This window comes from Asterias rubens, chromosome 21 (genome assembly GCF_902459465.1).
Source record: "Asterias rubens chromosome 21, eAstRub1.3, whole genome shotgun sequence".
Classification (NCBI taxonomy): domain Eukaryota; kingdom Metazoa; phylum Echinodermata; class Asteroidea; order Forcipulatida; family Asteriidae; genus Asterias; species Asterias rubens.
Window position 1 is genome coordinate 3480198 of NC_047082.1, and position 12889 is coordinate 3493086.

The following is a 12889-nucleotide window of genomic DNA, read 5'->3' on the forward strand; positions in this document are numbered from 1 at the left end:
TCTTAGCATGGAGGAAGTGTCTTAGCTTGAGTCTTGGTATACTAAACGCATCCTAGAGTCTCCAGACATTTGGTTAGTGTGGGGGGGGGGGTAAACCATTGAGTGAAGAACTGAGATGGATTCCAGAAAGAATGAGGCATATCACACTTAAATAGTTTTTTTTTTACTTAAATGGTTTTAGAGGGAGGAAATTAAGTTGACTTTTGGGTAAGCGAACGCACGTCTCACCCCACCCTCTTCTTGATGCATCTGGAATGTCTTAATCTGTTTAAAGAACTTCGACCATAACAGAGAAACATGGGTCAATATTGGGCCTCATGCACTTGTTGGTGAACTTTGTAAAACCTTTCCCCCAGATGGCATAACAACGAAGTCCGTCTGGTGTTCTAAGTTGGGCGTTACACGTAAATCTAATTATGTGTGTCGAGATGCGTTTAGCATTGTTTTCTGCTGTGTAACTTGATTATTGGGTACAAATCAACATAGAGTTGTTGTTGTTGTTAATGTTGTTGTTGTTGTTGTTTAAGTTGACGTTGTTGCTGTCGTCGCCCCTGCCGTTGCTGCTGTTTTTGTTCGTTCTTGTGTTGTTGTTGCTGATGATGTTGCTGCTGCTGTTGCTGTTGTCGTTGTCGTTGTCGTTAACGTCGGTGTCGTCGTCGTCGTCGTCGTCGTCGTCGTCGTTGTCGTTGTTGTTGTTTTGTTGTTGTTTTTGTTGTTGTTGGTGTTGTTGTCGTCGTCGCCATTGTTGTTGTTGTTGTTGCTGTTGTTGTTGTAAGCACTGTTCAAATGCATGTCATTAACATGAGCATAACTATAGTGGTGAGGACAACTCAACAAAAAAAGCAATGGTTAGGTTCCATTTACATTTCCTTGATTGACATAATGGGAAGTAAGTATATGAAGGGTGCATTGAGTGTGTGAAACAGAGACGGCAGACTTTGTTTACTGATAGGAAACAGATCAACACTATCATATTCGGGGTTTAGAGAAAGGATTTAATGTTTGTATCCACACATTGCACCGTTCCCACCAAAGAACTAGACCTTCCGTTAGAAAACTTCCAGTGACCCCTCCGGCCCTCTGTGACCACCAACTCTGTTGACCGGGCATGGTCTGTGCATACATGTACACACATGCAGCTTTGTTCGTGACTTTTGAACAAGAAACATTCGTCTCCTTTGGCAAAGCATGGCAAAGAAAGAACCCATGGTCAGACAAGGTTTTCTTTGAATCAGAGATAATCTTCCAATGGGGAAATGCTGTTGAAAATGGCAGACTGATTCTTGTTGATAAACACTAAACAGGAAAGCAAGGATGTTCCTCTGTGTCTGATGAGGAGAGTCCATTGAGAAGCAATTTTCCTAATCTATAAGTTCTTCAAGGTTGCATCACTAGACTAGGATCAGAGGTGGCGGTGTGGTGTGGCCTTTTGGGTGGCCTCTTGAAGAAAGTCGGCCTTTATATTCTTGAAGATACTGGACACTATTGGTAATTACTCAAATAGCATAAAAACTTACTTGGTAACGAGCAATGGAGAGCTGTTGATAGTATAACACATTGTGAGAAACGGCTCCCTCTGAAGTAACGTAGTTTTTGGGGTAAATTATCACTCTACAGCCTTTTATAAGGCATCTGAAAGCACACAAATTTGTGCGACAAGGGTGTTTTTTGTTTATTATTCTCTTGCAACTTCGATAACCAATTGAGCCAAAATTTTCACAGGTTTGTTTTGTTATGCTTATGTTGGGATACACCAAGTGAGACTACTGGTCTTTGACAATTACCATACCTTTGTATGAGCATGGAGGTAGGGTATGAGTAAAATAAGAGTACCAGGGGTGGATTTCACGAAGGTAGTCCTAACTTAGGATCAGTCCTAGGCAATGCTAAGAGATAGGACCAGTCCTAAGTTAGGACTAGTAACCCATCCTAACTTAGGACTGGTCCTATCTCTTAGCATTGCCTAGGACTAGTCCTAAGTTAGGACTACCTTTGTGAAATCCACCCCTGGTACAGTGGCTGGTTCACAACGTGACCCATCACAGTAATGGTCATCTGAGCATGGGGGCGCACTATAGTCTATAGCAGTGACTGAAGAAAATGTTAAGGCCTTGGTTCGTTTTATTTATGTTTATGAGTAAAACGATTTTCATTCCATAATCTTTGTCTGCCTTAAAACACGTTTTCTAAAGAATGGACAGAAGATCCCGTACTCCAGCATTTTAGTTCTGTATTCGTGAGCTTACTCACATGAACAAGTTGTCATATATATAACTATATAGTTGTCCTGGTAATTTGAATACTAAATTATTGAAAAATCTAAATCTCAGAAAATTGAGACTCAGGTTTAGGGTTTAATTTGAGGGAACGTTTAGCAACGTCTATGGTTACATGCTTCGCAGTAAAGTAGCTTCAGAGTTTGGCTGATTATGGTCCCTTTGTAGAAATTATCATTTGTGTCAATTTACAAGGCGTATAGGATTAGTGAACTTGAAATACCCAAATCAGCCATTTTGTGTATAGAAGACAAAGGATATATTCCAGAGACCCATTTTGATAAAGTGAAGGTATGTATCGGCATGCCTTCTTACACCACGGTCCTGGAAATGCTGGCAGGTGTTCCCATTCCTTCAAATTATTGACATTTATCAAATTTGTTTCATGTCAACAAAAAAGAGTTTCCGAGTGAATACAATCAAGCCGGTGGTTTGCAACACTGGAGGATAATGGGATGGGGGCAACTTGGACGGTGTTGTCAAGAGCTTCTTCAAGAATATCAAGAGATTTGGGGGATTTTGATACAAATTGTTCTCAACGCGCTTTATTAGAGCCAAACGAGAAGAGAGAAGACAATTCAGACATTTCAGTTTTAGATGTGGGAGGAAAACCCCAGAGAATTATTCCAGGGAAAACCCACGCAGTCAAGTGGGGACTGAAAACCCAATCCACATAGTGCCCCCGGTGTGATTCAAACCGGGTTCCCAGAGATGGAAGGCGAGGCAAGACACCACTGCACTAAGATGAAGTCACTGCAGTCACAGCTTAGTATGGTATGATCGCATTGTGACATTCCGTTTTGTTTCTTACACCTCTGGATGATGGGGGGGGGGGGGGGGGCATATATGAATTGGTAGGCCTAGTTATCCCACCGACGGCTACCATAGATTCTCATGAATTTAAAAATACACCATGGAGAGGAAAGTGCCATCAGATACATTTTTAAACATGAACTCCAGATATACTTTAGTATAAGGCCTATGCAATGTGAAATTCCTCAATTGATGCCATAATAAATAGTGCTGTCTTGACTTTGAACAAAATGTTTACTTGGGTTCAGCTTAGGTGCTTATCAGACAAGTTTATCAAAGGAATTTTAATCTGTTATATCAACACAAACGTCTTGAAGTTGTTTGTTTCTTAAATCATGCTGTCTTTGATTATAAGCAAATGACATTCACTTTGGAAGTGTCCATATGTAATAAGATACCAATGCCGTGGATATATGGTTTATACTCCAAGAACCAAGTACTTTCATTCCTAAGACTTAACAAGCTTGATACTTCACGGAGGCAACGAATTCGATTGCCTCCATGCCCCCTGGTCATTGCCTTAGTGCCCTTGAAATGCTCAAGTAGAAACTTACAATTTCCTCATATTTACAGGGTGCCCTTCGGCTTCACTGAGGAGAAAATGCCTTGGTGCCCTCACTCTTTCAAAAACAAACATACAAGCCCTGACTTAATGTTTCAATATGCTTTTTTTGGAGAGCAGGGTGGGAGTAAGGGCATGAGTCATAAACTCATATTTTCCAGCCACTTTATTATTTGTTTTCCATGAGATGAACCGCCGCTCACCAAACTCAGAAGCTCACACATCGCGACCATTACTGCCATTGCTACATCGCACTCTAGAAAAAACCCACTTCAAAACTGAGATTTTTTTGATGAATTGCCAGTTATCCTACACGATTTCCCTCGTCCATATTGTATTTAAAGACAGTGGACACTATTAGTAATTTTCAAAGGTCAGTCTTCTCACTTAGTGTATTTCAACATATGCATAAAATACCAAACCTTTGAAAATTTGAACTCAATCGGCCGTCAAAGTTGCGAGATAATAATGAAAGAAAAAACAACCTTGTCACACGAAGTTCTGTGCTTTCAGATGCTTGATTTCTAGACCTCGAATTCTAAATCTGAGGTCTCGAAATCAAATTCGTGGAAAGTTTCTCACAATGTTTTATACTATCAACAGTTCCCCATTACTTATTACCAAGTAAGGTTTTATGCTTATAGTTATTTTGAGTAATTACCAATAGTGTCCACTGCCTTTAAGGCCCTTTTTTTTAATTTTTTTTTTAGAGTAGTTCACAAGAAACTTACAGAAAACTTGCAGAAAACTTAGATTATTTCTCTTTAGTTTGTTGTGTTGTATTTTTTGTATAATTTACTGTAGTCTTCACTCCACTAATGCGATTTTAAACGACTTGGATGTGGTCAAAACATACCATGGACAAATGGTGAAAACAAATTGCCCATTTATCTGTGTAGTCATGTCAAGAATGTCTCAAGTAAAGAACTTTGGAATTTAGGTGAAAGTGGAAACATTTTAGCGAATTCCAACACCCGAAAGAGATAAATAAACTTCCTGGTGCGTTCAGAGCTCAATTCTTCAAATGGTACATAACAAGTTGCACTTTCCAACATGCAGTGTTTCCTAACACAATCTAATACCAGATCCAGAATCCCCACTTTATGCCCAAATATGGACGAAGACGTGCGGACACCAGGCGTGTGCTCAGCGGTGTGCCTTCGCCAAATTTGGCCGTCTAAATTAGAACGGGTCGGTGGGGTCACATATTTGGTTCCCACTGTACACCCCCTACGCGGCCCTCACAGTGTACCCAGGGCTCACTATTGGAGTAAATCAACTGTCGCGTGCTCGCATATCTCTGATCATTATCATATTATTATCTCCTTTTTCTTATTTTAACAAACTCACATTTACGTGATGACCTTCGGTCACTAACTTGCTTGGGCTTTAATCTATCATACTTTAATAACAACATTGGTATCCTGGGCTGCAGGACGGGTCAGAACGAGTGATTCTCCGTAAACAAACTTTTCAGCTGCGGTAGCGTGGGTGGGCAGGCGGCACGTGCCGTGGTGTTAAAGACACTGGACACTATTGGTAATTGTCACAGACTAGTCCTTTCACTTGGTGTATCTCAACAATGCATAAAATAACAAACCTGTGGAAATTTGAACTCAATTGGTCGTCGAAGTTGCGAAAGAATAATGGGAGAAAAAACGCCCTTGTCGCACATTTGTGTACTTTCAGATGCTTGATTTCTGTACCTAAAAATCTAATTCTGAGGTATCGAAACCAAATACAAATATTTCAGTGATGAATTACTTGTTTCTCAAAAACTACGTTACTTCAGAGGGAGCCGTTTCTCAAAATGTTGTATACGATCAACAGCTATCCATTGCTTGTTACCAAGTATAGTAAGGTTTTATGCGAATAATTTGTTTGAGTAATTACCAATAGTGTCCAGTGCCTTTAAGTCACCCCCAGTATTCCAAACCTCTCCCTTTGCACCCTTATCTAAGGTCTTACTAGGATCAATAAGTTTTATAATGATATATTTTGAGTTTGCACGTGCGTTTTTGGTAATTTATTATTTCGACGTAACATATGTGGAGAGGTGTGAATGAAATCCGAGTTTTTGTTGTCTTATATTTTTTACTGGTCTCCGATGATTAATTGCTTTGGATGCTTGCTTCTTCCTTGGTGTTGCGGATGTGCTTGTAATTGTCAAATGGATGTTCAGTTTAGTAATTCCTACCCAAATAAAGAGTGTAAAAAAGGATTAAACCCAGGCTTAGTCTTGAAATACATATAGTCCCAATACAGTAGCCTCAGTCCCGATGAGTTACAAACGAGTAGGTCTATAACGTAAGGACATTAGTCCCCAAAATAAACCAGCCTATAAAGGGTAAGCTATGCTTACAGGCTTATTCATAGTACAGTCCCCCCAAAACATCTTTTCAATCTGTATTTTGTACATGACGCAAATTGTCTCAAGTAAGTCTTACATGCCAAGTCTTAAGTTAAGTCTTACATGTCCAATCTCAACTCTTACAGGTCAGGTCTCAAGTAATTATTCAAGGTCAAGTCTCTACGTGACAAGTAAACTCTGTATAGTCCCCGAGACGAGTATTAAGTCCTTACTAGGAACAAGATTGTCTGGACATAAAATCATAATATCAATGATTTCAAAATCATCATTCTCATTTTGTGAGAGTTTGTCCCACATTACTCTAGAGTCCTCTTTGGTGAGATGGAGGAACCGGCTGAACTATTTCTGTATCCTTTACTGTCACTCAAACAGTTGCTGAGAATAGCACCATCAGCGTCTGACAAGCTTTAGGCATGCACAGACGGTGTTGTGTCAGAGTTAGGCAAGCCGTCTTGTCACTGAGCTTGTTTCGCCAGCAGTCATGTTGATGCGAGTCTACAATGTATACTTAACTGTCAATCAACGCATTCCAAAATTTGGCAAAGAGCGATAATTTTACAGAGCAGCTTAAGCAGAACATATTGCTTAAAAGTTTCATGCTCAGCAAATAATGATCAGGAGACCAGTCACAAATGGTACATGTGCCATAGTATTAGTAGTACCTTGGCTGGTAATCTTATTCTGGTTAGCATCATTTGGTTGTGCTGATCACACAAAATAGTGATTTGATGTTTATCAAGCTGGTGTAATACCAATCATCTGAAGTAGCTTATCGTAGCTTTGTGTGGAAAACCTACTTCCACCATTCTCGTCTTTTAGATAAGTCTCTCAATATGTTTCTTCATAATGCAGCAGAGATCATTGTCCATAGAAGGGGGATAAAACAATGAATTCGTAGTGTAGGGATGAGCCAAAATGTAATCAAACTTTTGTCCCGATACCTTCTTATATCTGTCATGAAGTGTTTCTTTACAGACGATCATCCATCACAATAATTCCCTTGGAGCGTGTTGTTTGACACCAGGGTCTTTTTGGCGCTCTGTAGAAGAACATTATGACTTTATTTGGGGTTCCTTGGAGGAAAAATAACACTGTGTAGATTTATGAGGTCCACGTCACACTTTGAATTGACAAGTTTCAATCAAAGTAAGAGATCGTAATGGATGGATGGGGAGAGAGTCTTAAAGGAGGCGTCACTACGATGAAAAATGTATCCGGAATGGCATAATGTAAGGTTGATATGTGTAGTTACAGATGATACAGTTTGTAAAGTTAAACTTTTGCCTCTGGTTTGAATGACACCAAACTATAATTGTTTGATAAAAACTAGAATCATTAACCGTAATATCTCAAGATGTCTTGAAAACTATCTCAAAGATGAGAGTCTTAAAGGGTCTATCATTGCCTTAAAAGTGTCCATAATGACAGACTTCTGGTTGTAGGCCTATGGTGTTATATGATAGAGGATGCCGTTTGTAACGTTAACGTTGGCTTCTGTTTTTAAGAACACCTAACTCGGTACCAATCGTTTGATGACATAACCAAATCAGTAACTATTATCTCAAGATGTCTTGCATTGAAAACTATCGAAGTCTCAAAAATGAGGAATGTCCTCTCCCATATACCAAATAATTTTTTGCGATTGCAGGAAATGTCAACATTTTTGTTCAATTACTTTACATCTTTTCACTCGTACCATGCACACTTTATACAGGCAGTCGCCACTATCTAAGAAAATGCGCAGCACTTGAACATGGGACATGATTGGTTTGTGATTTCACATATTGAAACTAATTTGAATGTTTTTTGTATTTCCCCTTTAGTGAACAGTATGTTGGTTTTCTGTTAGGCCTACGGAAGTCAAATCAATTATACCTAGTACGGATATCTAAAAACGTCAAATAAGTTTGTCTCAAATCTCACGTCTACATTCTGAGATTAGTTTGAGCTCGAACAGTTGCCTTGACCGTCGAATGTGTTAATTATGAATAATGTGGAGGCAAGTTAACCGCGCACTTCTTCGAATGAATAATTCTATGCTTCTGATACCGACGTTGCCGCCTTCGAAGGTAGCCATAACATGTCAAAAGGATCTGGAAATTTACATTTAAAAGAGTTTCTTTCTGAGGTAAATTTGCTTTAAATTGATAAAGGTTTTTACCTTAACACCACAAGTCCACAACAAACACGAGAAGGCGCGTTACGAGGTCCCTTGCGGGTCTTACACGACGTCGCCAGACCTAGGGGTTGGCGTGAATTGAAGATGACTGCCGCCCGGTCGTCACGGCAGTCATTCAGGCCTAGTCTCCCCTCCTCTTTCCCCCCTCGTGTCTTAATTTAACGTGAAATGTATCCTGGTGGGATGGTTGAATTTGATTAATGGCACTGAACGTTGTCAACATACCGTATAGTCTAGACCATGAACTTTGCGTAGTAAACTATTATAGTAATCATAATGCAACCTGTTGTTACATCCACCAATTGGAATTTGGCTGGACCAATACCTCAAGCTATTCAAGAAATAACCTCCTGTCAAATCGATGATGAGAGTTCAAATATGTTAACTCAACTTCAGATCGGTTTCATTTTGGGAGGAAATCTGTCAAAAAAAATTCTTGGAATGATGTTAAGTAATATAAGAGTTTTCATTGACATTTTGAACAAAATTAAACGGTCTCTCTGTACCAAGCAAGCCTACTTTGCCAATTCACATTCTGTCAACTCCAATAGCACCGAACTCAACAGTCTCTGGTGTTTCTGATCAGCAGAGTGTGGGTTCGAGTCCCAGTCGTGACTCCTGTGTCCTTAGAAAGCATGACACTTAACCATGGTGCATCGTCCTCCGGATGGGACGTAATGCCGTAGGTCCCGTGTGTTTCGTAATGCACGCAAAAGAACCAATTGCACTTAATATGCCCCGGCGTTCCTGGTTTGATTGGCTGCATGTTGCGCCACACAGTGCCTTGTAAAGCTTTATTTATAATGGTGCAATGTAATCACATAATTCAAACATAATAGTCCCATAAACCTTGCAGGAAAATGCTGAATGTTGAAGCGCCTTGAGCGTCACTGAGCGACTGATATGAGTGCTTAAAGACAGTGGACACTATTGGTAATTGTCAAAGACCAGTCTTCCCACTTTGTGTATCTCAACATAAACACAAAATAACCAACCTGTGAAAATTTGAGCTCAATCGGTCGTCAGAGTTGCGAGATAATAATGAAAGAAAAAACACCCTTGTCACACGAAGTTGTGTGCTTTCATATGCTTGATTTCGAGACCTCAAATTTTAAACTTGAGGTCTCGAAATCAAACTCGTGGAAAATTACTTCTTTCTCGAAAACTACGTCACTTCAGAGGGAGCCGTTTCTCACAATGTTTTATACCATCAACCTCTCCCCATTACTCGTTATTACCAAGTAAGGTTTCATGCTAATAATTATTTTGAGTAATTACCAATAGTGTCCACTGCCTTTAAAGGCTGCGTCTATATAGTTATATTTGTGTTATATTTGTAACACCCCTTGCAAGTATTCTGCCTGCTCATTGGTTTAGAGCGCGTCACATGACATGTCTTAGTTTTGCTAGACGACGGCCGTGTGATAGTGCGTCGGTTTGCCATGCGCTAGTCCGAAGACTAGCACACGGCGTGCAGTACCCAGACGTCCGTTGCGTGTGAGAGGATGATAAATTAATAGTCTGTAACCATTTCGGATTGCACGACACTACATGCAGCACAGTAAAAGTGTTTGCAATCTGTATTCGCGTCGTCCGTGGATTGTAGTATTCAGGTCTGTAACTTAATAATAATAGTACAGTATTTAGAAATGTTTGGGGTGTTATAAAACAAATATTGACTGCTTTTACTCGTGCAATGGTTAAAAACTATGACTCCCTCGGTGATCCCCGTAGCGAATTATTTTCCCTCGGCTTCGCCTCGGGAAAATAGAACGCTCCGGGGATCACCTCGGGAGTCATAGTTTTAACCATATCACTCGAAGCAGTCAATATTTGTATAATAGTCTATATAATTGGGGCACTGTCTTTACTAACGTCTGCATTACGTTTCCTATAATGTCGATCATTTCGAGAGGGGGGACGGTATCTACACTGGCTGACTCCACTTGTAGTTCTTGGCGCCGTTGACTGTGACTTCGTCCTGGCCCCTCTATATTTCCTCCTCATCTCCGCTCCCTGTCGCCGTCGTTTCTGCCATCAGTACCGTGGTCTACATGTATAACCTCATGGGTCAGTGTATAGTCAGTAATCTCAGAGAAAATCGACTTGTTTTTCTTTCGGGCTTTGCATTTTCCATTTTCCTTTTAGAGAGAGGGCTATGTGGACTAAAAAGATAACATCATCTGCCATAAAGAGTGAAACCACGGCCTCTTGGAAACCCAAGAACGATATCATTTCACATGAATGTGTGCGGATCCAGGATGTAATGTGACTCTAGTTTCTATGCTCTCTCTGTATAGCAGAGTTCCCTTCTCCTATATCATGAGGGGTTACTATGTGTCGTTACCATGTACTCACATCAATAAGTTGTTGTATAGATCCATATTGACAAGTGTTTATACCTCTTGGGGCCATCGGTAATAAAATTACGCTCATCCTGTGTGCAAGATGCCTGTTACTTGAGAATGATTTGGACATCTTTATTTTACTCAAACCCAACTCATTGTAACCAAACTGAGGCTGGACGATATAATAGTCTGGTGCCATGTTTGCGCAATGTTAGCATTCATTACTGTTTTTGGAAACAGGGAACATGACCAAGATGGTGACAGCGTGATAAAGGTCTACAGTCTTCTACCTCCATCTGACTGATTTCACGTTGTGTTCTGATTGGTTGATGATCTCTTGGGGGGGGGGGGGGGTGGGAGGTAATCATACAGTTACTGTCCAACATGGCTGAATCCTTTTCCAGCCCATCTGTAGGTGTGTAGCTATACTAACGTGATGGGGGCCTCCGTGTGTACGAATTAAAAACTTTTGAGTAACACCCTCCCCGCCCCGCCCTTCTATACCCGGGTTTACTCGCCCAACCTATTATCAAACGTGCTTTTGTCAACACAAAATGCCCTGTTTCTCCATCCTTTATTGTAGAACTTGGCCAAAACGTGGATTATTTTGATGTGAAAGTGACGGTGAGTGTCAAAGTAGCCTCTTTTTTTTATCACATTAGGGCATGGAGGAATACATTTATTCCTCCATGATTAGGGTGACATTCAACCCGTGTTTGCCCTAATCTGATTCGTATGTAAGATGCTTGTGAAAGTTTACCCGGGTTTAACCCCGTTCTAATGGCGATATCCATCCAGGTTAACTCTGTCGTCAGCCCTAGGGTAACACGAATGTTGATGAAAGTCTACCTGTGTGACCCCGTCCTTAACCCTAATATACGGACATACCCGGGTTAACTCGCCGGGGGTAACACGTCTTCGTGAGTTTACCCCGTCCTTAGTCCAAGTACGGACTCTGGGTGAAGGTCTTTACACGCGGGTTAATCCATCCAACCTATTATGATACACCTACGAAAGGACAACTTCAATCATTGAGGAAGTTAGTGTTTATAAAAATAAAAAAGAATAAAAAACTTTCGCAACAGTGGTTAGGTTGCGATACCAATTGACATTCCCTTAGGTGTTTGTGAGGGATACATCAACAGTTGCCGGTATGTAGTGTTCCTGACAGGATACGATAAGCCGACAGGAAGGCAGGGAGAGAAAATGTTGCATGTACGATTTACGCGGGAAAACCGTGACCCTTGACCCTGTACAGTTTCACACCGGAAATCAAATGACGTGTTTAAAGGGGTGAATCGCAGTTCATTCATGTGGCAATAACGGACTGCATGGGCAGGGCTGGGTCCCCCCACCTCATGCACTTCCCCCCTTCAAGATTGTATTCTCACATGGTGTAGTCCACATTATGCATAGGCCTACAATAACAAATCTGTAAAAATTTTGACTCAATTGGTAATCGAAGTTGCAAGAGATAATAATGATAGAAAAAACACCCTTGTCACACGAACTTGTGTGCTTTCAGATTTCGAGACCCCAACTTCTATCAACCTCTCCCCATTACTCGGTACCAAGTAAGGTTTTATGTTAATAATTATTTTGAGTATTCACCAATAGTGTCCAGTGCCTTTACATCTATCAGACTGAGGGTTCATGCAGGAAGGAGCAGCATTTTCATTTAAAAAACTACATTAAACCCCTAGGGCTGGAGTGTATGTTCAACAATCATAAAGTGTATGGCAGGCTGCAATATTGGACTTTATTAGGCCTCAGGCAAGGGTTTCACTTTGACGCTCCACGTTGGAGGAAATACAATATTTTACACACGGCCAATAATCAACCACGATCAGCCTGAGTTAAATCGCAAGAGGAAATGAACCGCGAGCGCTCATATTTTGAAATACCCTTGCGACTTGAAAAGGAGTCTAATTGGGAAGGGACCGGGCCTGGTGCCTGAACTGTGTGGCCTACTTACAGGTTCATCACCGGGTGAACTCCGGCTTGAATAAATGCGGTACCCATCTTTTATACGTTATATTTCTCAATTAGTCGTGCCTGAATCAAGTGTCTTTGGCTATGACTACGGGTATGACTTTGGCTATCACCATTGACTAAAACGAAAACGTTGAAGTATAGGATTCATTGCGGTGATACGGCCACACCCGAGGTCTCGAATTCAAGGCATCTGAAAGCACACAACTTGTGCGCCAAGGGTATTTTTTTTCTTCCATTATTCTTTTGCAACTTCGACGACCAATTGAGTTCAAATTTTCACAGATTTGTTATTTTATGCATATGTTGAGATACACCAAGTGACAATTTGACAATTTGACAATTTAC